The sequence below is a fragment of the Oncorhynchus mykiss genome, chromosome 1, assembly GCF_057628025.1.
Source record: "Oncorhynchus mykiss isolate SJ-2025 chromosome 1, ASM5762802v1, whole genome shotgun sequence".
Lineage (NCBI taxonomy): Eukaryota > Metazoa > Chordata > Actinopteri > Salmoniformes > Salmonidae > Oncorhynchus > Oncorhynchus mykiss.
Genome location: NC_143022.1, coordinates 84,579,111 through 84,604,716, shown reverse-complemented (window position 1 = coordinate 84,604,716; position 25,606 = coordinate 84,579,111). Strand labels below are relative to the sequence as shown.

At 42.4% G+C, this 25,606-nt stretch overlaps 1 protein-coding gene across 8 annotated transcripts in view; it reads left to right on the top strand.

Annotated features, from left to right (window-relative positions):
- zmiz1a (zinc finger, MIZ-type containing 1a) overlaps positions 1-25,606 on the top strand; it is a 226,251-nt gene that overhangs the window by 52,908 nt on the left and 147,737 nt on the right. For all 8 annotated transcript variants that reach the window (XM_036986835.2, XM_036986831.2, XM_036986832.2 and 5 more), the window contains exon 2: positions 3,433-3,538. The gene's annotated coding sequence lies outside the window, so the exon portion shown is untranslated. The remainder of the gene's footprint in view (positions 1-3,432; positions 3,539-25,606) is intronic.

Here is a 25,606-nt window from a genome sequence, read left to right as displayed (position 1 = left end):
CAGAGCGAACGAGTGAGAGAGCAAACAAGAGGGAGTGAGGGAGGGAGGAAACGAGATGGAGCAAACGGGCGAGGGAACAAGAAAGCAAGAGGGAGTGTGTAAAATAAACAGAGGGAGAGAGAGAGAGAAATAAACAGAGAGGGATAGTCAAAGGTTCAACACTTGAGTTGTTTGTTGTGGGTAATGGTATTCCTGTTGCTAATTTCCTCCAGATAAGCATCACACTATCAGACGGCTCCTCGTAAAGTGTTTTATCTCCACCACAGGAAAATGCTTTCTTTCTCTCTCCCTCGCTGTGAATTGATTTCAGAGGGAGGCCTGGCTATACCGAATCAAACACACACACACACACGCACGCGCTATCTTGGTTTAAATTGTCACTCAGTTTTCTATTTGCATAGAGATGATTACTTCTCTGAGCCTTAGCTATCTGTCTCTCTACCTTTGTCTGGGTTATTGGAAGGGATGAAGGGCAGAATTATTTGCCTGTCTTCTCTCTTACTGTTGTTTGCACTGGTGTTGGAGGGGACCATTGATTTTCATTCTTTCCCCCCTTCTTTCTTTCCCCCTCTCTCTCTCTCTCTCTCTCTCTCTCTCTCTCTCTCTCTCTCTCTCTCTCTGGTGTAACAGTTGATGAGTGGTGTTCAGGCGCCCAGGGACAACCCTGCTTGTTTTAAGGAGATGAGCTGTTCGGCTTTATAGCCCTGCTGGCTCCCCAGACAACTCTGATGATAAGGAGGTGTGTGTGTGTGTGTGCGTGTGTGTGTGTGTGCGCGTGCGGTTGTATGTGTGAGTGCTTGTGGCTTGTGTGTATTAAGAGGAGTTAGTAGAAGCCTCTTCAGTCCAGGATACACCACAGTAGGCCTAAGGTAAAGGGTATGGTTTTAAGAGCTTTGAACAGAAAAGCTTTGGCTTTGTCATCACAGCCTACAGGATCACTGTACAGACTCAGAACATTGGTTTACATATATAACAATTAACATTTTACATGAATATAGAGGTGGATGAGTTACCAGTAGATATATACTGAACAAAAATGTATTAACGCAACATGCAACAATTTCAAATATTTTACTGAGTTACAGTTCATATAAGTAAATCAGAATTTAAATAAATTCATTAGGCCCTAATTTATGGATTTTGCATCACTGGGAATACAGATACCTTAAAAAGGTAGCAGCGTGGATCAGAAAACCAGTCAATATCGGGCGTGACCACCATTTGACTCATGCAGCGCTACACATCTCCTTCACGTAGAGTTGATCATGCTGTTGATTGTGGCCTGTGAAATGTTGTCTTACTCCTCTTCAATAGCTGTGTGAAGTTGATGGATATGGTCTGGAACTGGAAAGAGCTGTCTTAAAAGTCGATCCAGGGCATCCCAAACATGTTCAGTGGGGAACATGTCTGGTGAGTAAGCAGGCCATGGAAGAACTGTGACATATTCAGTGGGGAACATGTCTGGTGAGTAAGCAGGCCATGGAAGAACTGTGACATATTCAGTGGGGAACATGTCTGGTGAGTAAGCAGGCCATGGAAGAACTGTGATATGTTCAGTGGGGAACATGTCTGGTGAGTAAGCAGGCCATGGAAGAACTGTGACATGTTCAGTCACACACACACAGCTTAGAGTTACACTGCTGAAAGTCACATGTACAGTACAAACTTGACTCGCGTTTAACGTGATTCTTTTCTTTGTCATTTTTCACTCTTTGGATGAAAAGGACAGGGAGGAAAGAGGGACATTTGCAAAAGACTGAAGTTACCCAGTGAGCAAAATTGTTTGAAATAAGTATTTTCAATTTAATTTCAATGTCATTTCAACCAAAATACATATTTTCAATGTCTTTTCAACCATAATATCTGTTTTGAATGTTGTGCTTTGAGGGTGACTTCTTACTATTGGTGTGGTTTAAATATAAGCCATCTCGGGATTATGTACATTTTGGCAGTGTTTTCTTTAAATCCTTATAGACTCCTTGCCCTTTTCCACATTTTGTTATGTTACAGCCTTATTCTAAAACTTATTCAATAGTTTTTCCCCCTCATCAATCTATACACAATACCCCATAATGACAAAGCAAAAACAGGTTTTTATACATATTTGGGGAGTTTCTGCCATTATTCTCTGCAGACCCTCTCAAGCTCTGTCAGGTTGGATAGGGAGCGTTGCTGCACAGCTATTTTCAGGTCTCTCCAGAGATGTTTGATTGGGTTCAAGTCCGGGCTCTGGCTGGGCCACTCAAGGACATCAAGAGACTTGTCCTTAAGCCACTCCTGCGTCCTCTTGGCTGTGTGCTTTGAGTCATTGTCCTGTTGGAATGTGACTCTAGAGCTCTGAGTGACCATCCGGTTCTTGGTCACCTCCCTTTGGCTGGGCGGCCAGCTCCAGGAAGAGTCTTGGTGGTTCCAATCTTCTTCCATTTAAGAATGATGGAGGCCACTGTGTTCTTGGACATTCAATGCTGCAGAAATGTTTTGGTACCCTTCCCCAGATCTGTGCTTTGACACAATCCAGTCTCGGAGCTTTACCGACAATTCCTTCGACCTCATGGCTCGGTTTTTGCTCTGACATGCATTGTCAACTGTGGGACCGTATATAGACAGGTCTGTGCCTTTCCAGATCATGTCAAATCAATTGAATTTACCACAGGTAAATGTCCCCATTTACCACAATCAAGTTGTAGGAACATCTCAAGGATGATCAATGGAAATAGGATGCACTTGAGCTCAATTTCGAGTTTCATAGCAATTGTTCTGAATACTTATGTAAATAAGGTATTTCAGTTTTTTACATTTTTTTATCCATTTTCAAACATTTCTTAAACCCTGTTTTTGATTTGTAATTATGGGGTACTATGTGTAGATGGCCGAGGATGTTAGTTTATTTATTCAATTTTAGAACAAGGCTTTAACGTAACAAAATGTGTTAAAAGTCTAGGGGTCTGAATACTTTCCAAAGGCACTGTATACTGTAGCAGTGTGCTTTCCAAGTGGTAGTAATATTCTCCTAGCGGTGTGTCTTCCATCCAGATTTCCAGTGGATCTCAATTACAGCTGATACATACAGAATGTTCTCATCCATTATCCTCTTTTGCCTTCCTTACTAATGGCTCTCCATCCGTTTCCAATATGCACAAATACCATTCTCTCTCTCTCTCTCTCTCATTTTAGCATATTTCTGCAGAATACACTTATAACAGAAGCGGTTCTTTGGACTATACTTATGGGATGAGTAAACTTGAAGACTTGTGTGAGCATCCAGAGCTAATACCTGAGGCTTTAGCTTAGTGGGCTAACATCTGTCTAGAAGTACACATGAGACCCGGTTTCACACACACATTTTGCCTTCACAGTGGAACAAATCTGTCTTAACGATGTATTTTTTTGCAGAAATGTAACATCTTTCTCTTCTCTCCCTATCTCTCTCAGGTCCAGTGAAGACCAGTGAGGAAGGATCCTGAAGGATATACATGGGATGGGTGGGGGTGAGGGGGGCTTGTGACATCACTCCCAGCCCAGGTCAGAGTTCACACAGGTAGGCAGACGACTGCTTTTATCCTCTCCCTATCAGTGGGGTCATTAGTCCTGGGCTTTTTTGGTTTTTGGCCCAACTCTGAGCCCTTTGAAAAGTCCTCAACTGGCAGCTTCATTAAATAGTACCCACAAAACACCAGTCTCAACGTCAACAGTGAAGAGGCGACTCCGGGATGCTGGCTTGTATTTGTATTTGTCCTCTTGCTCAGTTGTGCACTTGGGCCTTCCAGTCTTTCTATTCTGTAATCAAACCCAAATATGCTGACGCTCCAGATTCTCAACTAGTCTAAAGGCCAGTTGTATTGCTTCTTTAATCAGCACAACAGTTTTTAGCTGGGTTCCCAGTGGGTCAGAATTCCCAGTGGGTCAGAAGTTTACATACACTCAATTAGTATTTGGTAGGATTGCCGTTAAATTGTTTAACTTGGGTCAAACGCTTCTGGTAGCCTTACACAAGCTTCCCACAATGTTGGGTGAATTTTGGCCCATTCCTCCTGACAGAGCTGGTGTAACTGAGTCAGGTTTGTAGGCCTCCTTGCTCGCACACGCTTTTTCAGTTCTGCCCACAAATTGTCTACAGGATTGAGGTCAGGGCTTTGTGATGGCCATTCCAATATCTTGACTTTTTTGTCCTTAAGCCATTTTGCCACAACTTTGGTAACTTTGCTTGGGGCCATTGTCCATTTGGAAGACCCATTTGTGACCAAGCTTGAACTTCCTGACTGATGTCTGAGATGTTGCTTCAATATATCCACATAATTTTTGTTCCTCATTATGCCATCTATTTTGTGAAGTGCACCAGTTGCTCCTGCAGCAAAGCACCCCCACAACATGATGCTGCCACCCCCGTGCTTCACGGTTGGGAGGGTGTTCTCGACTTGCAAGCCACCCCCTTTTCCCTCCAAACATAACGATGGTCATTATGACCAAACAGTTCTATTTCTGTTTCATCAGACCAGAGGACATTTCTCCAAACACATGGTGTTTTTTATGGCGGTTTTGGAGCAGTGGCTTCTTTCATGCTGAGCGGCCTTTCAGGTTATGTCGGTATAGGACTCGTTTTTACTGTGGATATAGATACTTTTGTACCTGTTTCCTCCAGCATCTTCACATTTTTGTTCTGGGATGGTCCCATGGTGTTTATACTTGCATACTATTGTTTATACAGATGGACGTGGTACCTTCAGGCGTTTGGAAATTGCTCCAGACTTGTGGAGGTCTCCATTTTTTTTTATCTGAGGTCTTGGCTGATTTATTTTGATTTTCCCATGATGTTACGCAAAGAGGCACAGAGTTTGAAGGTAGGCCTTGAAATACATCCACAGGTACACCTCCAATTGACTGTCAGAAGCTTCTAAAGCCATGACATAATTTTCTGGAATTTTGTAAGCTGTTTAACCTCTGGGATATTCGGGACGGTAGCGTCCCACCTCAACAACAGCCAGTGAAAGTGCAGGGCGCCAAATAAAAAACAAATAGAAATCCCATAATTAAAATTCCTCAAACATACAAGTATTTTTTTATTTTTTTTAAATGTATTTATTTATTTTGACCCCTTTTTCTCCCCAATTTTGTGGTATCCAATTGTTTAGTAGCTACTATCTTGTCTCATCGCTACAACTCCCGTACGGGTTCGGGAGAGACGAAGGTTGAAAGTCATGCGTCCTCCGATACACAACCCAACCAAGCCGCACTGCTTCTTAACACAGTGCGCATCCAACCCGGAAGCCAGCCACACCAATGTGTCGGAGGAAACACTGTGCACCTGGCAACCTTGGTTAGCGCGCACTGCACCCGGCCCGCCACAGGAGTCGCTGGTGTGCGATGAGACAAGGATATCCCTACCGGCCAAACCCTCCCTAACCCGGACGATGCTAGGCCAATTGTGCATCTCCCCACGGACCTCCCGGGCGCAGCCGGTTACGACAGAGCCTGGGCGCGAACCCAGAGTCTCTGGTGTAATATTACAGTCCGTAGAAACATGTCAAACGAAGTATAGAATCAATCTTTAGGTTGTTTTTAACATAAATCTTCAATAATGTTTCAACCGGAGAATTCCTTTGTCTGTAGAAATGCGATGGAACGCAGGTCGCTACCACGTGAGAGCGCGTGATTAGCTCATCCCACTCTGGCAGACCTCTGACTCATTCAGCTCCCATTACCCCCTCCTTCACAATAGAAGCATCAAACAAGGTCCTAAAGACTGTTGACATCTAGTGGAAGCCTTGGGAAGTGCAATATGACCCCATAGACACTGTATATTCGATAGGCAATGACTCGAAAAACTACAAACCTCAGATTTCCCACTTCCTGGTTGGATTTTTTCTCAGGTTTTCTCCTGCCATATGAGTTTTGTTATACTCACAGATATCATTCAAACAAGCTTGTTGACAAATCAGGACCTGAATATGACTGCGTGTCTTATAATAATTTAACGCGTTCATACATGTTTTACGTAGTTATTAGACATTGACTACACTATCACTCGTATTTCATATGTCACAACGATTCATCGATACGTATGCTATGATGCTGGTAAAGTTGTCTCGTGCACCTACAGTTCTGATCATAAAAAAAGCTAGCTAGCTTGGTCTTCCCCAAAAACATAGCCAAACGACATCTGTTTCAGTAGCTATAGTTAGCTAGCTTATTATATAGCTAGGGGTCAACTAAAATAACCCTAATTTATAAGACAGTTCTTATTTGATTGGTGGTCGGACCCATCTATGTGAAGCTAGTCACAATAAGTTTTATCCACAATAGTGGACTTTGCGGTTAGCCTTTGCGTCACTGTCATTGACAGTGACGCAAATTAATACAAATCGTAGAATTGTACCATAATTTAATAGATCATGCTAAATGAGGTTGGAATGTTGAAATATAAAATCAACGATAGACAATTTGTTAATTTGACAAATCTGTTGAAATCCCACTGGATGTATTATAGTTTAGAATTGCATTGGGGGCTTAGTTATTTCACTGTACAGCCTTACCTATGGATTGTGGATCAATGACATGGGGTACCAGTCTACTCAGTGACACGCAGAGAACATTAGCATTGTAGCTCTTATTGCAGGACTCTGAAATAACTGTGAATTGAGCCACATTTATTGTCAACCTATGTGTATTGGAAACTATTCCAGAGGAAAAACAATACTGTGTGGATGTTTTGGAGTCTGATAACTCTGAGGAGGTTGTTGGGAAAAAAATACATTGGGTACTGAGTAGACTGATACCCCATTTCATTTTCCACCAATCCTTAGGGAAGGCTGTACATTGCAATATGAATGTCAATACACACAATAGGCTGACTGGGGAGCTGATTTCACACAGTCACAGTCCTGCGATAATAGCTACAATGCTAATATTTGCATAAACTCTTCACAAGTTGTGTTCTGTGGGTGTCACCGAGTAGACTGATACCCCATTTCATTGCTTCACATTCCAACCTTGTTTAACATCATCTAGTCTAAATGTGGCATGATTCCACCAATTGTAACCTTCTGCATCACTTTCAAAGAGGCACTTTTATTTTGAAGGCAAACTGCAATATCCTCTATTGTTCCTAATCCTTGCAGTGGCTAGCTTCACAGCACATAACCCGGTCAGGTCGAGCCTCACTAGCCAGATGAAGCTAGCTGGCTGCTTATAACGCTAGCTTTGGGCAACAGGGTTAAGTAGCTGGCTAGCTATTTATTTTCATGAACTGAAGTTCAATTTCACTAGGCGAACAACAAGTGGCTACCTAGATAATACTTACTCACAATGATTCTTAAATCATTGCTAAGAATTAGCTAAAGCAGCCTGGTACCAGCAACTAGCTAAAGCAGTCTGGTACCAGTTCTGTTGTATGGCTAGATAAGGATGTTGTTTGTGTACCGGTACCGTCCACATCGGCGAGGAATAGGCTAAGCAAGAATATGTTAGCTAGCTACATGCGGTAAGAAAACATGTAATGTAACATCTAATTAGGGTACTGTGGAAACACTGACCAACACTTTGGCTCCTACCCTGTCAATAATTTCTCCCTGGCTTATTCATTCGTTGTCACGTCAAACAATGTATTCAAGGTGCTGCTAACTATATTCCAACTATAGAATTAGATTAATCATTATTTTTCCATGATTCCAGCAGTTCACCAATTAACTAGCCAGCAGCATACCACCCTGCATACCACTGCTGGCTTGCTTCTGAAGCTAAGCAGGGTTGGTCCTGGTTAGTTCCTGGATGGGAGACCAGATGCTGCTGGAAGTGGTGTTGGAGGGCCAGTAGGAGGGTACTCTTTCCTCTGGTCTAAAACAAACAAACAAACAAAAAAAAAAATGTCCCAATGCCCCATGGCAGTGATAGGGGACACTGCCCTGTGTAGGGTGCTGTCTTTCGGATGGGACGTTAAACGGGTGTCCTGACTCTCTGAGGTCATTAAAGATCCCATGGCACTTATCGTAAGAGTAGGGGTGTTAACCCCGGTGTCCTGGCTAAATTCCCAATCTGGCCCTCAAACCATCACGGTCACCTAATAATAAAGAGGGGATGGTGGATGGTGGGTGGTGGGACACAATGCAGATAGCCCGGTTAGCCAATGTGCGGGAGCACTGGTTGGTCGGGCCAATTTAGGTACTATGTACATGAATGTATAGTTACAGTGACTATGCATATAAGATAAACAGAGAGTAGCAGCAGCGTAAAAGAGGGGTTGGGGGGGCACACAATGCAAATAGTCCGGGTAACCATTTGGTTACCTGTTCAGGAGTCTTATGGCTTGGGGGTAAAAACTGTTGATAAGCCTTTTTGTCCTAGACTTGGCACTCCGGTACCACTTGCCATGAGGTAGTAGAGAGAGCAGTCTATGGCTGGGGTCTTTGACAAATTTTTTGACAAATTATATCCATAATATCGACAGAAACATGGCAAACGTTTTTTATAATCAATCCTCAAGGTGTTTTTCCAAATATCTATTCGATAATATATCAACCGGGACAATTGGCATTTCAGTAGGAGCGGGAGGAAAAATGACTACCTCTGTCTTTTACGCAAGAATCACTCTGAGAGCCCTCAGCTGGCCACTTACGCAATGTAGTCGTTTACGCTCATTCTTCAACATAAAGGCGTGAAACTACATCACAATAATGTAGACATCTTAGGGAATACGTAGAAAAAATAATCTGGTTGATATCCCATTCAGTGGCCAATAGGGGTGCATAGGAACACAACCGTTTCAAAGCATGAGTCACTTCACTGATTGGATCTTTCTTAGGCTTTCGCCTGCAATATCAGTTCTGTTATACTCACAGACAATATTTTGACAGTTTTGGAAACTATAGAGTGTTTTCTATCATAAGCTGTCAATTATATGCATATTCTAGCATCTGGTCTTGAGAAATAGGCGGTTTAATTTGGGAACGTTATTTTTCCAAAAATAAAAATGGTGCCCCCTAGTTTCAAGAGGTTAACTAAGCAATTTGTTTTCTCGGCTATGGTTTGTGTTGTGGTCTTGGTCGTTCTTATTTGAGGAACTATAGCGTAGCTAACTGCAGTGTTTTTCTTGTCTGATATCTGGCTACCTCGTCTTACCGTAGATTGGTCTGTGCAAATGAACTTGAGCAGCGTGGCAGTTTCCCAAAGTTGGGTGGTTTTAAAGTGAATGTAACTAACGTTAACTAGCTATGTTTTGTAAGAAAGTATGATATATTGCGGTGCATGAGCTGGCCATACACATTAGCTATTGTTCAGTCTTACGTTGACTAACGTTAGTCTTACATTGGCTAACATTACCTAGCTAGGCAACTTTAACTGGTTATCGAAGCAGCCAGGACGTTTGCAATCTTATTTGTGCATGTTTGTGCTCCGATTACACGCAAGTGTCTAGATAAGCTGTTTACACATGATGACTTCAGCCTTATATGAAAAACTTTACTTGGCAAAATATAGCTAACTAGCTTTCCTTGTTTGTTTGTTTGTTTGTTTGTTAGCTACCTAGCCAACATTAGCTCTCAGCAGACTGGTATAACATTATGTAAGCTGACTTGTTAGCTAGCTAGCTACCAAGTTAAAACAAAAACACATTTATTGTGCCAGCTACTTTATAACAATTATATAATTATAACAGGTGAAATGGGAGAAAGTGAAATAGTTAAACATGGTTTACAAAGTATTTGCATGTGAGGTGGCCTGTGAAATGACTATTATAGCAATTGTTTACTTTTACACTTTTTTGCAACCAGGACAGGATGAGAGAGGAGGGAAGACAAGAGACAGCAACATAGAATACTAAGAGACAGCAACGAAAGAGGGCAGACAAGAGAGACAGCAACCGAAGAGAGCAGACAAGAGAGACAGCAACCGAAGAGGGCAGACAAGAGAGACAGCAACCGAAGAGGGCAGACAAGAGACAGCAACATAGAATACTAAGAGACAGCAACAGATGGCAGACGGGAGAGACGGCAACAGAGGAGGGCAGACAGGAGGGACAGCAACAGAAGAGGGCAGACAGGAGGGACAGCAGCAGAAGAGGGCAGACAGGAGGGACAGCAACAGAAGAGGGCAGACAGGAGGGACAGCAACAGAAGAGGGCAGACAGGAGGGACAGCAGCAGAAGAGGGCAGACAGGAGGGACAGCAACAGAGGATGGCAGACAAGAGACAGCAACATAGAATACTAAGAGATAGCAACAGAGGGCAGACGAGAGAGACGGCAACAGAGGAGGGCAGACAGGAGGGACAGCAACAGAAGAGGGCAGACAGGAGGGACAGCAACAGAAGAGGGCAGACAGGAGGGACAGCAGCAGAAGAGGGCAGACAGGAGGGACAGCAACAGAAGATGGGAGACAAGAGACAGCAACAGAGGGCAGACGAGAGAGACGGCAACAGAGGAGGGCATACCGCTACAGAAGAGGGCAGACAAGAGAGACAGCTACAGAAGAGGGCAGACAAGAGACAGCAACATAGAATACTAAGAGATAGCAACAGAGGGCAGACGAGAGAGACGGCAACAGAGGAGGGCAGACAAGAGAGACAGCTACAGATAACACAGAGAAAGTGATGGGGAGAGGCAGAGAAGGGGTGAGAACACCTTAGACAGTATCACTTAAAGCTGGTCTATAGATTATAATTACTGCTGTGTGTGAGAGAGAGGGTGTTTGGGTACACACACCAGACCTGGGTTCAAATAGTATTTCAATTATTTGAATAACTTTCACATATATATCGAAGTAGGTATTCAGATATTTTTTTATTTAAATATATTTTGAAAGAAATTTGGAAAAACACTTGGAAAGCATTAGCATGGATTTTGAAATACAAATAAATACTCCCATGTATTTGAAATAATCTATTTGGAATTAAGTATTCAAATATAATTTCAAATTGAAGGCTATTTAAATTAAATGATATGATAATACTTCCAATAGAAGTAGTTGATTCGGACACTTATTTGAACATACTCAAATACTCAAGTATTTAAATAACACAGAATCCAAAACACATGTATTTAAAAGCACGTCTGACTAGGGATGGGCTGTATCTATATGTTCTTACCTTCATACTATTTCTGTACCATACCGGGGAATACAGTATTGCCGGAAGTGCACACAAGGAGTGCTATTTCACTTAATGTGTTTCTTTTTTTACACACAAAACTATTTAGGCACAGGGATCTTGATCCAGGAGGGGATTGAATGTCTCTGCTGTATCCAAGAAGCTTGATCTGGACATCTAGTCACTTAGTTAGGAAATCAATACATAGCTGAGCCCTGAGCTGGATAAAATGTATTTGACACATTAAACGGCATTGAAAATCATACCGTTGGTATTTTGAAATACTCCGTTATAAACGGTATATCGCCCAAGCCTACGACTGACACACACACATACAGAGGTGCTTAATCAGTTTAAGGATTTTTTTTATCTGTTGGGAAGCTGTTGTCATGACTGCACAGTGAAAACCAATCACACCAGGGGAAATGATTTCTCTGCTTGCATTGGAGGACTGAGAGGATTGGGTGTGAAGCTTAACTTCAGGTTGAGGTTGACAGCCAGTCATAGAAAGAGAGGCTTCACAGTGAAAATTAAAGTTGTTTCTCTTTCTGTGTGTGTGTGTGTGTGTGTGTGTGTGAGAGTTGGTGCCACATGGCGTTCTCCGATAAAGGAAAGGATGTTCGCACCACAGGAATTAGCCTAGCTCTCCATTCCAAACCTCTCCTCTCTTTCCCTCACCTCATCTTATCTCGTTCCCTCTTATCCCCCCTCTTTCCCTCCATCTAATATCCATCTCCAGGATCTCCAAGATAATGTATTCATGTGACGCAAAGAGAAGGGAAACAAATACAATTGCCCTAGTGTTTCTCCACTCCTGTGTGTGTGTGTGTGTCTCCCGTCAGTGTTTAATAGAACATGCCCACATGGACGGTAGTAACATGGTTGTGTGTGTGTAGTGACATGATGTTATGTGATTACAGAGGCTGCTCTATGTCTGCCGGCCTGTCAAGTGTCCCCTTCCTCTGAGTGGTTGTAATGTTCTGCGCATCACAAGAGGGGAACACATCCATTAATGGCTTTTCATAATGCATAAGATGCTAAAGAGGTAGAGGGGGAAGGGTGGAGAGGGAGGGGTATAGGGAATGAGAGAGAATAAAATAAATGGGAGAGAAAGAGAGGGAGGGAGAGAGAGAGATTAGGGAGAGATTGTTAATGAATAATCTAACCGTGTTCCGTTTTGTCTGTCAAGACATTCAAGTCATTAAACAACTAAACAATAGCCTCATTTGAATAATTTCACAAATGGTGTGGCGAGGTGGCAGTCGCTGGCACGGCTTGCTCTGCTTGCATCGTGGAGTAGAGGGAGAAAGACAGCGAGAAAGAGATGGTATTAGAAAGAGTGGAATAAAGAGTGAGAAAGATGGAGAGAATGTATATTGTAGTGGTCTAATATGAACTCTGTAGAGAGGCTAGCTGTAACTGTATCTAGTCTCTTTTTATTACATGTACTCTGTAGAAATCATGGTTTTATATGAATTCAGTATATTAGACATTTTCTCTGTTCCGTGTTTTAATATGAACTGTGTAAGGAGAGAGTTTTATAGCTGTAGCTCGGTCCATTGTACAGTAATCTTGGTCACCCAGAACTAAAATATCGCTTGATTAAGTTCTGGGGGGGATACTTGTTAGAAAATATACTAACACGACTACTAACAAGTCCGCACAATTTTCCACATTTTGTTAGGTTACAACCTTATTCTAAAATCCATGCTTCACCGCAGTGACGGTGCCAGTCTTCTTCCAGATGTGACCTTTGGCCTTCATGCCAGCAAGTTTAATTTTGGTTTCATCAGACCAGAGAATCTTGTTTTTCATGGTCTGAAAGTCTTTAGTTTCCCCTTTGGCAAACTCTCAGCGGGCTGTCAAGTGCCTTTTACTGAGGAGTGGCTTCCGTCTGGTCACTCAACCATAAAGGCCTGATCCACCAATCAGTGGTTCAGAGATGGTTGTCCTTCTGGAAGGTTCTCCCATCACCACAGAGGAACTCTGGAGCTCTTTCGGCATGACCATCGGGTTCTTGGTCACCTCCCTGACCAAGGCCCTTCTCTCCCGATTGCTCAGTTTGGCTGGGCGGCCAGCTCTAGGAAGAGTCTTGGTGGTTCCAAACTTCTTCCATTTCAGAATGATGGAGGCGTTCAACGCTGCAGAAATGTTTTGGTGCCCTTCCCCCGATCTGTGCCTCGTCACAGTCTTGTCACGGAGCTCTACGGACAATTCCTTCGACCTCATGGCTCCGTTTTAGCTCTGACATGCACTGTCAACTGTGGGATCTTATATAGACAGGTGTGTGCCTTTCCAAATCATGTCCAATCAATTGAATTTACCACAGGTGGACTCTAATAAAGTTGTAGAAACATCTCAAGGATGATCAACGGAAACAGGATGCACCTGAGCTCAATTTTGAGTCTCATAGCAAAGGGTCTGAATACTTATGTAAATAAGGTATTTCTTAGCCTGTTTTCGTTTTGTCATTATGGGATATTGTGTGTAGATTGCTAATATTTTTTAAAATTCATTTTAGGTTAAGGCTGTAATGTAACAAATTGTGTAAAAAGTCAAAGGGGTCTGAATACTTTCCGAAGGCTGTGTTTTGTTTGTGTGTGTGTGTGTGTGTGTGTGTGTGTGTGTGCGCAGTGTTGGGGAAGCTACTCAAAATATAGTTTACCAAGCTACCAATTATAGGGCACAATAAAATCTGCGATGCGGAGAATGGGGATGGAATCATGGAATTCAGACAAAATGGAAATCAACAATATCATTTTTGTTGATTGAACTTGGTAGGGAATAACTAAATGTTTAAAAAAATTGTATTATTTTTAGTTTTGCAAACTCGGTGCCCTACAAAAACACAGCTAAACAACAACTTTTGCTAGTTGTACACTGGAATTAAAGGCTAACTAAAGGGTAACTACTAAATCTATTGTTTTTCTTTTCTCTAGACCTTATAAGTGGTCTCCTGATTTAACCGTTGTTGTGGATGTAGAATGTCCAATTTAGTTGTTTGTGAGCTTTTAAGAGGGAAAACCTGAAAAAGAAACCTGGAAAGACAGATTGGAGAAAATGGAATTTGGGGAAAAAACTAAACAGATTTTTGGGGCCCTACAATGACTTCTCACTGGAGGAAGTTAAGCTACACTAAAGCTACCCTTAAAATAAAGATAGTCTACTTAACTAAAGTTATTTGCAGAACCTCGTGAAAAATTATCCTATCTAAATCTTAAATGTCACAGACTACGAATTGCAAGAACAGATCACTCTGGGGTCAAATGTTAACAGAATGTGGGATTTAGCCTATTTAACACAAAAACAATGTTTCAAGTTAGAATTAGGCAGGGCTAATGCCGAAAAAGAAAATTAATTCCAGTCTACTTCACCCCTATTTTTTTCTTAATTAACTACTGAAAACACTACCAAGATTTGAATTTAGTTCAAGCTACTGCAAAATTTACACGGATCAAAAATACATGTGCAGCATGTAAAGTGTTGATCCAGTGTTTCATGAGCTGAAATAAAACATCCCAGAAATGTTCCACACAACACTTATTTCTCTCAAATTTAGTTTACATCCCTGTTAGTGAGCATTTTTCTTTGGCAAGACAATCCATCCACCTGACAGGTGTGGCATATCAAGAAGTGAATTTAACGGCATGATCATTACACAGGTGCACCTTGTGCTGGGGACAATAAAAGGCCACTCTAAAAGCTTCAGTTTTGTCACACAACACAATGCCACAGATATCTCAATATTTGAGGGAGCGTGCAATTGGCATGCTGACCTCAGGAATGTCCACCAGTGCGGTTGCCAGAGAATTTAATGTTCATTTCGAAACCATGTGCCACCTCCGTTGTTTTAGAAAATGTGGCAGTCCGTCCAATCGGCCTTACAGCCACAGAACACGTGTAACCACGTCAGCCCAGGACCTCCACATCTGGCTTCTTTACCTGCGGCATCATCAGAGACCAACCACCCGGACAGCTGATGAAACTGTGGATTTGCACAACCAAAGAATTTTGCACAAACTGTCAGAAACCTTTTCAGGTAAGCTGATGTGTGCTTGTTGTCCTCACCAGGGTCTTGACCTGACTGCAGTTTGATGTCATAACCGACTTTAGTGGGCAAATGCTCACCTTCGATGGCTATTGGTATGCTGGAGAAGTGGGCTCTTCATGGATGAATCCTGGTTTCAACTGTACCGGGCAGATGGCGTTGTGTGGGCGAGCAGTTTGCTGATGTCAACTTTGCGAACAGAGTGCCCCATGATGGCGGTGGGGTTATGGTATGGACAGGTATAAGCTATGGACAATGAACACAATTGCATTTTATAGATGGCAATTTGAATGCACAGAGATATCATGACGAGGTTCTGAGGCCTATTGTCGTGCCATTCATCCAATATCATCACCTCATGTTTTAGCATAATATTCCACAACCCCCTGTTGCAAGGATCTGTTCGCAATTCCTGGAAGCTGAACATGTCCCAGATCTTCCATGGCCTCCAACTTTATGATCAATTATATGTGAAGGAGATGTGTCGTGCTGCATGAGAGAAATGTCCCTACCTTTTCTTTGAAGGTATCTGTATTCCCTGTCATGTGAAATCCATAGATTAGGGCCTAATGAATTCATTTCAATTGACTGATTTCCTTATATGAACTGTAACTCAGTAAAATCTTTGAAATTGTTGCATGTTGTGTTTTATATTTTTGTTCAGTATAGTTAAACTACATGTAACTGTGTGTGTGCGTGTGATAGAGGAGTACGTGGAATAGTCAGTTATATAAAAGCAGTGGGGGACACAGCTGAGTTTAATTACATTATTTCATCACTAGTGCAAAGCAAGTTCCTATCCAACACATTATACACATAATGTGTGTGTCTCAATGCAGACCACAACTTTACTTTAAGTGTAGTCAGATCCATGCCTGCTTAAAAACCAGGGTCACAGCGTATTGACAGCCTCTCGACAGAGCATAGATTTACGCACACGCAAACTTCACCACACACACAGATACCAGAGAGTTAGTTATTCCCCACTCTCTGACCCACCTAATTGAGAACGGCTGTGGCTGGCTCTTGCTCTGGATGGTGTGTGTGTGTGTGTGTGTGCGTGTGCGTGTGTTCCAGTGTATAAGGACAGAGAGAACAGCCATAGGCTAACTCTGTCCAGCAGTTGGCCCCCTGAAATATGACCCTCACCCACTCCTCTCCTCTCCATGCCAAGAGGCAGAGCACAAGTGGGCTTAATGTGAGGAGTGTGTGTGTGTATGCGTCTTAGGGTGGGAGGGAAAGAGAGGGATTGAGACAGAGGGAGATAGAGTCCAAGATAGAGAACAAGATTGAATACCTAGTGGTGTAAGAGTGAACCAGAGTGTAAACAAACAGCAGAGAGAGGTCTAGAGAAGCATAGAGGGGTACCATATTAACAGCAACACGTGTGTCCTGGGTTATATCTGTCTCTGTCTGTGTGTGTGCATCCGTGCGGTATGGAGGCAGCGGTAGCTTCGAGGTTAGAGAGGGTTGCCGGTTTGAGCCCCTGTATACTACCTACCGCCATTGTGCCTGTGAGCAAGGCACTTTACCTCTAAGTGCCGCAGCCGCTCTGCTACAGCTCACGTGCTGCTCCCAGCTTGTGATGGGTGTGTCGGGTGAGGGCCAAAAATATACAATATCTGTAAAAATGGACCAATAATGCAACTTTGTAGTGTTGTCTGTCTGTCAAGCAGATCTGTCTGTCAGTTACTGTCTCTCTCTCGGTTGAGGAGTGTCAGCCATCGTGAAGCTGCCATCACCTCTTTCGGCTCTAGTTTACAGATCCGATGACATGTTTGAAATGTGGTGAAGTGGTGGTGACTGGGAGGGAGAGAGAAAGAAGGAGAGAGCATGAGAGAGAGTGTGTGTGTGTGTGAGAGGGGGAGACCTGCTGCACTCTATCAACTGTGAATAGATTCTCATGGCTTGGCATTCACTGTTGGTTGTGACTCTTCTCAACACTAGAGAAACACTGTCCTCCCGAGTGGCACAGCGGTCCAAGGCACTGCATCGCAGCACTAGCGGTGTCACTACAGATCCGGGCTCCATACCGGTCTGTGTCGCAGCCGGCTGCGACCGGGAGACACATGAGGCGGCGCACAATTGGCCCAGCGTCGTTAGGGTTTCCCCGGAAGGGATGTCCTTGTCCCATCGCGCTCTAGCGACTCCTGTGGCAGGCCTGGCGCATGCACGCTGACACGGTCGCCAGGTATACTGTGTTTCCTCTGACACATTGGTGCGGCTGGCTTCCGGGTTAAGTGAGCAGTGTGTAAAGGAGCAGTCCAGCTTGGCAGGGTCGTGTTTCGGAGGATGCACGGCTCTTGACCTTCGTCACCTCTCCCGTTGCAGCAATGGGACAAGACTGGAACTACCAATTGGATATCATGAAAAGGGGGTGAAAATTCAACATTTCCAACTGGCTTTGCTTCCCATTTCACACTTTGGATAAATACTTTCCTTGAACTGTCTTTTTCCTTCTGTCAGTTGATAAGTACACTTCACTAGAACTGAGGTAATGTCAGGTGTGAGTGAGATACACAGAGACAGAAAACACTTATTTCTGAAGTTACAGTTTACTTTGTCACTGAAGGCACTGCACTGGATCATTTTCATTTATTTCACTTTTTTATTCAACCTTTATATAAATAGATTATTCTCATTGTCTCAATCTCTTTTACAAGGGAGACCTGGTATTACTAGCATTTACACTACATTAATTTGTAAATGCTAGTATTAAATGAAAGTGAAGAGTTATCCACAGTAGGAGGCAGAGCATTTTAATACTGACAGTATTCATCATTGTAATCACAGTGTTGACAGTGTTCATCGTTGTAATCACAGTGTTGACAGTGTTCATCGTTGTAATCACAGTGTTGACAGTGTTCATCGTTGTAATCACAGTTTTGACACTTCATCGTTGTAATCAGTGTTGACAGTATTCATTGTTGTAATGAGTGTTGACAGTATTCATCATTGTAATCACAGTGTTGACAGTATTCATCATTGTAATCACAGTGTTGACAGTATTCATCGTTGTAATCAGTGTTGACAGTATTCATCATTGTAATCAGTGTTGACAGTATTCATCATTGTAATCAGTGTTGACAGTCTTAATCGTTGTAATAATAGTGTTGACAGTAATCATCATTGTAATCACAGTGTTGACAGTATTCATCGTTGTAATCACACGGTTGACAGTGTTCATCGTTGTAATCACAGTGTTGACTGTATTCATCGTTGTAATCACAGGGTTGACAGTATTCATCGTTGTAATCACAGGGTTGACAGTATTCATCGTTGTAATCACAGGGTTGACAGTATTCATCGTTGTAATCACAGGGTTGACAGTGTTCATCGTTGTAATCACAGTGTTGACAGTATTCATTGTTGTAATCAGTGTTGACAGTATTCATTGTTGTAATCAGTGTTGACAGTATTCATTGTTGTAATCAGTGTTGACAGTATTCATCGTTGTAATCAGTGTTTACAGTGTTAATCGTTGTAATCAGTGTTGACAGTATTCATCGTTGTAATCAGTGTTGACAGTATTCATCGTTGTAATCAGTGTTGACAGTGTTAATCGTTGTAATGATAGTGTTGACAGTATTCATCGTTGTAATCACAGGGTTGACAGTGTTCATCGTTGTAATCACAGGGTTGACAGTATTCATCGTTGTAATCAGTGTTGACAGTGTTAATCGTTGTAATGATAGTGTTGACAGTATTCATCGTTGTAATCACAGGGTTGACAGTATTCATTGTTGTAATCATAGGGTTGACAGTGTTCATCGTTGTAATCACAGGGTTGACAGTATTCACCATTGTAATCACAGTGTTGACAGTATTCATTGTTGTAGTTGTAGCCACAGTGATGACAGTGTTGAGTATTGTAGTTGTAGTCAGTGTTGACAGTTTGATTATTGTAGTTGTAGTCAGTGTTGACCGTATTGATTATTGTAGTTGTAGTCAGTGTTGACAGTTTGATTATTGTAGTTGTAGTCAGTGTTGACCGTATTGATTATTGTAGTTGTAGTCAGTGTTGCCAGTATTGAGTATTGTAGTTGTAGTCAGTGTTGGCAGTAATGAGTCTTGTAGTCAGTGTTGGCAGTATTGAGTCTTGTATTTGTAGTCATTGTTGGCAGTATTGAGTCTAGTAGTTGTACTCAGTTTTGGCAGTATTGAGTCTTGTATTTGTAGTCATTGTTGGCAGTAGTGAGTCTAGTAGTTGTACTCAGTGTTGGGAGTATTGAGTCTAGTAGTTGTACTCAGTGTTGGCAGTATTAAGTCTTGTATTTATAGTCATTGTTGGTTGTATTGAGTCTAGTACTTGTACTCCGTGTTGGCAGTATTGAGTCTAGTAGTTGTACTCAGTGTTGGCAGTGAGAAGACACGGTGTTGTGGCAGTGAAATGGGAAGCCAATGTTTATGTTCTTTAGGTTACCATGGTTAACTCTCATCGTAACCTTACCCTGTACCCGTGTCTTCGCTGTGTGTGTGTGTGTGTGTATTGTTGTGTGTGGGTGTGTATTCGATTTACACGTGTGTGTATGTTCACTCCATGCACGTGTGTATTTTTGCTCTGTGTGGATGTGTGTTTGATCTGTGTGTGTGTATGTCAATGTTTGCCGTGTGTGTGTGTGTGTGTGTGTGTGTGTGTGTGTGTGTGTGTGTTCACCGTGAGGTCGGTGCAGCTGTAGGTCTCCAGAAGAGCTATAAGGACTTGCCAATATTTTCATATTCTCTCTGCAGGCATTTCCGCACACTAACAATGGCCGCCCCCCAAGTGATGAAACTGAGAGGAAACCGCTTTTGTGAACAGCCACAACGGTTTTGGTGTGTGCACTTCTGACCTGAGATGACACACACACACACTTCCTCTGTGGTCTCTGGTAGAGGAAGGATGTGTGTGCGGTGCTGTAACCCTGGCCATGATTCTCCAGGGTGTCTGGTCAGTAGAACTGTTAGGACAGTTTGAAATGTTGACACACATGGTTAGTTGTGGTTCATTCCTTTTGGGTCGCAGCTCTTGTTGTATGCTCAGTAAATCATTACCAAATGTTCAAATATTTTGATGCGATGGGTTACCTCTCGGGTGTTCAAACCGGTTAAGCTCTGCAGCGGGAAATGAGTGTTCCTTATTGGACAAGCCCAGGTAGACCGCTCGCCACTTGGGACTAAGGCACTGCCTCACTGCAGACCTAGGTTCGATCCCGGGTTGTATCACCACCGGCCATGATCGGGAGTCCCATAGGGCGGCGCACAATTGGCCCAGCGTCGTCCGGGTTAGGGGAGGGTTTGGCCAAGGGGGCTTTATAAGTAGGCTGTCCTTGTAAATAAGAATGTGTTCTTTACTGACTTGCCTAGTTAAATAAAGTAAGTAAATAAATACATGTAAATACTCCCTCCCTGTTTCAGTGGTTTTCTTCTGTTTGCTGTCTAATGAACAGAACCAGAAGAGTTAGAACGTTGTGCCGCTGAAAGTCAGTCTTCCTCTTCCTGTGGGTTGGCAGCCAGGCCTTCTTTCACTGTACCAAATGATAGTCTATCCCCTACTCTCTGTTTATTATCTAGTCACTTTAACTCTACCTACATGTACATATTACATCAAGTACCTCGACGAACTGGTGCCCCCGCACGTTGACTCTGTACCAGCACACCCTGTATATAGTCTCGCTGTTGTTATTTTACTGCTGCTCTTTAATTACTTGTTACTTCTATTTTCTATTTTTTATTTAACACTTATTTTCTTATAACTTCTTAAAGCATTGTTGGTTAAGGGCTTGTAAGTAAGCATTTCACAGTAAGGTCTACACCTGTTGTATTTAGCGCATGTGACAAATAAAGTGTCGTGTCACGCCATTGTTATGAACGTTCTCTTGAAGACTTGTACCTGACCTGAATGTTCTACTCAATGCAGTCTCAATTGGCGCTGATGAAGATTTAGTCAAAAGAGCATTTAATGGTGGTTTGGAAATACATGTACATACCTAAAGGAGGAAAAACGCTTCGATTCCGCCTGCAGTGATCTGTCTCGTATCTCGCAAAGAGTCATGGGATAGATCAAAAGCTGTTCAGCTACAATGTGCTGTCTGTAGTTCCAAAACATTACCTAGGTGGGTCATTCCTACTCTGTGGTGCCATTTCTGTCTCCAGGAAATGTCACTTCTTATTTAGTGTAAAATAGTATAAAACGTGCATTCCAAAATGCTCTAAATATAAGGCCAGGTGTCCTTTACCTTAAAAACACAAATATACGGATCAAGCATTTCGCTACACCCACAATAACATCTGCTAAACACGTGTATGTGACCAATCAAATTTCAATTTTTATCATTTTCAGCGGATGTTGCCGTTTTTGCCATGTCCCAGGGAGTTGTTCATCAATTTCTAAGGAAAATATAAGCCATAAAATAATAAAATATTTACAATCTTCATTTTATAGTAGTTAGTAGTTAGTCTCTTTCATCAACGTTTTTTTGTCATGGTTATTGTATTTATTATTGTAGTATTTAACATTTTCTGTGTGTCCCAGATATCACTTTCCACCCTCTTCATTTGTAGTAATTCTCCTTTAAGAAAACTGTCCCTTTCCACAATGACATCACTTTCAGGAAGTATCATCATATTTTTGGGTGGGGAAACAATAGTACAAAGCTAAACAAATATTAACATTCTGTTTTATCTATTTTTCCATGTTTCATGATGCTTGTTTTGTTTGTCTCAGTCATACATTTCCACCCTGTTAGGCTAAATTATAGAGAAAATGTATCCAATTTCTAAATGTTAAAATAATTTAAACTTCTATATGAAATGTTCTTTCAGTGTTTACCATTATGCTAGCTTAATCTCAATCACCTATAGAGCTATGGTTAATTTAGGCTGTTAAGATTAAGCAATAACTGTATGGGATTTGGCAACTAGCAGGGAACTAAGTAAGTGCCTGAGCTTGACCAATATGTTTTTCTGAAAGTCAAACATGTACTTTTTCTGACCAAATACTAAACAAATGAAAAATATACATTTCCCCCAAAGGTTATGAGGTCCAAAAGGCACTGGATTGTAGGAAAGACCCAGATGACATGGCCTAATGAAACCCTGTTTCATCCTTAAAACAAGCTGAATTCAAAATATCTGTTAATAATGTTAAAGTTTTTTGGAGTTCCACCATTTCACATCTAGCTAAGAGGTTGTGTGCTTCAATGAGCAGTATTTCTGAAGATTGACAATTACATTTTTTATACATTTTTTGAAATTTAACCTTTATTTAACTAGGCAAGTCAGTTAAGAACAAATTCTTATTTTCAATGACGGCCTACCCCAGCCAAACCTGGACAGCGCCGCCCTATGAGACTCCCAATCACGGCCGGATATGAGGCAGCCTGGATTCGAACCAGGGACTGCAGTGACTGCACTGAGATGCAATGCCTTAGACTGCTGCGCCATTCGGGAGCCGAAATGTACATAAAAGCTAGCTTAAATTTGTCCAACATTAGCTTCCTGAGCCAGTCACACTTCATAAGAAATGAAGCTGCCAACCAACCAGCAACTTGCATTACGTAGTGCTGCACACGCAATGGTGAATCAAATTATCTTAGGCTGAATGCTTCAAACAAAAGCTAGTTAGCTACTGTAGTAGCTAACATTATAATGAGTTTTCATGAAGCTACTGATCTGTCGCGATCCCCGTCCCGAGTCAGTTGCAGTGCTCAGTTGACCCAACGTTACTGATGTGCTTGCACATTATTTTCGCAGGAGGTAGCCACCGTTTTGTTTTTGTTTTCTCACAATTGCTCTCTCTCTCTGACACACACACACACACACACACACACACACACACACACACACACACACACACACACACACACACACACACACACACTGTATACACTAGGCTTACATCCTGCTGACAAATAACAAGCAGATTTTGTACTGCCCTGTTGACATAAAACAAAAGCAGATTAAGTGATGTATACTGAACAAAAATATAAACGATTTTACTGAGTTACAGTTCATATAATGAACTCAGTCAATTTAAATAAATTAATTAGGCCCTGGGCAACGGGGCCTGGGAGGGTATAGGCCCACACACTGGGGAGCCAGGCCCAGCCAATCAGAATTTGTTTTTCCCCACAAAAGGGATTTATTACAGACATAATTACTCCTCAGTTTCATCAACTGTCCGGGTGGCTGGTTTTAGACGTGGGCTGGCATGGTTACACACGATCGGTGGTTTTGAGGCCGGTTGGACGTACTGCCAAAATTCTCTAAAACAATGTTGGAGGTGGCTTATGGTAGAGAGTTGAACATTCAATTCTCTGGCAGCAGCTCTGGTGGACATTCCTGCAGTCAGCATGCCAATTGCACGTTCCCTCAACTTCAGACATCTGTGGCATTGTGTTGTGTGACAAAACTGCACATTTTAGAGTGGCCTTTTGCTGTCCCAGGCACAAGGTGCACATGTGTAATGATCATGCTGTTTAATCAGCTTCTTGATATGCCACGCCCGTCAGGTGGATGGATTATCTTGGCATAGGAGAAATGCTCACTAACAGGAATGTAAACAAATTATGCCCAACATTTGAGAGAAACAACCTTTTTGTGTTTATGGAAAATGTATTGGATCTTTTATTTCAGGTCATGAAACATGGGACCAACACTTTACATGTTGCGTTTATATTTTTGTTCAGTATAAATCATTGCAATAATAAGTTGGCCAGCTTTTCTGTCTATTTCATAGAGATTTCATAAGAGCGCAGTGATATTGTAAATAAGAAACAGCTGCTCTGGAATATTCAGATTTGAATATGAGTTCCACGTCCTACAAGGTAAATTGGTTCAGGGACAAGCGTCACGTAGGAGTGACGCAATCTGACGTTAAACAATGGAGAGCACCAAAATTTAGGGAGCTAACACTAGCATGTATTTTGACTTTCCTAGCTAAAGGAAACATTGCTATCTGTCTAAAGTGCATTTGAATGATGACAGTTGTTTCTTGCTAATTATTTGCATACTTTAGCAATGTCGTCATATTTCAAAGCAACTGCAGTGTAATTCAGACGAAATAATCATTAACCCCCATTAAGAAACACTTGACTTTCAAGAGCCGCTATGGCTGAGACGTCTTTAAATAGTTCATAACAATTGCGTGACGTGACCGAGTGATGGAGGTGTGCCGTGCAACTATAAATATATTGCTCTACTTTTGACCGGAGCGCTTTGGGCCCTGGTTAAACGTAGTGCACTATGTAGGGAATAGGGTGTCATTTTGGCACTCCTATCACACATGCTCAGACCCATAAACAGAGCTCTGGCCCGAGTGAGTGAGTGAGTGAACACCAAACTACATCTGCCTGTGCATTGCTCCATGTTGTGTCATTCTGCTGCATTGTTTCTCTTCTAACACTTATACTGTGGTTTTGTTTCTGCAGAAGGGCCCATGGCATCAAGGCTACTGATACAACATCATCTAGGGCCTGCAGACACCTAGCCTGGTTAAACAAGACTGAACGCTGCACAGCTCACTATTGTTTCACGTCGGCCTCCTGAGTGGCGCAGTGGTCTAAGGCACTGCATCACAGTGCTAGTTGTGCCACTAGAGATTCTGGGTTCGGGTCCAGGCTCTGTCGCAGGCGGCCGTGACCTGGAGACCCTTGGGGCGGTGCGTAATTGGCCCAGCATCGTCTGGGTTAGGGGAGGGTTTGTCCGGCAGGGATGTCCTTGTCTTGACTCCTGTGGTGAGCCGGGCGCAGTGTACGCTGTCACTGTCACCAGGTCCACGTTGTTTCCTCCAACCCATTGGTGCGTCTGGCTTCCGGGTTAAGCGAAAGCCAGCCGGGTTAACCAATTGGATACCACAGAATTGTGGAGAAAAAGGCAGCTGAGACATGGAGTTAGTCAGAGTTGGGGAAGGGGGCTGCTTTGTGGTCTTGCTGGCTCACAGACTGACTGGCTAGCATATTGACTAGCTGACTGACTGGACTGGCTGACTAGTGCTAGGACACTAGGGGTCTTTTTTTTGAGAGGTCTTGTGAGCCACAGCACTGGGCCAAATTAAGTCATCACTCTTTATATGAATCATCTACCTACATTCTTCAGTTACAGTGAGTGAGTGATTGCATTAGTGAAGTATACATGTATTTGGTGAGGCAGCTATAGTCATCTCATACATCTGAAAGGCTGGTATTTCAGAAAAATACAAGCCCTCAAAACATAATAGATTTGTTTTAAACAAACCAAGGTAAAAGTCGTGATTGAAGCCGATATGGCCTCTCTTTCTATTGTGTCTGGTGCCTCTCCCATTCACTCTACACTGAAACGGAAATAGACTGAGCAGTTCCCAGTGGAGTGCTAAGACAATGACACCATACAGACAGCCCGCTGTGCTGCAGCTGAAAGTACTTGAGATTCACAATGGAAGACTTGCATATACATTTAGCTTTTTTGTGTGTTTTTTGTTGTTTTGTTTTTACATCTCTCTCTCTCCATCCATCTCTTTCGCATTCTC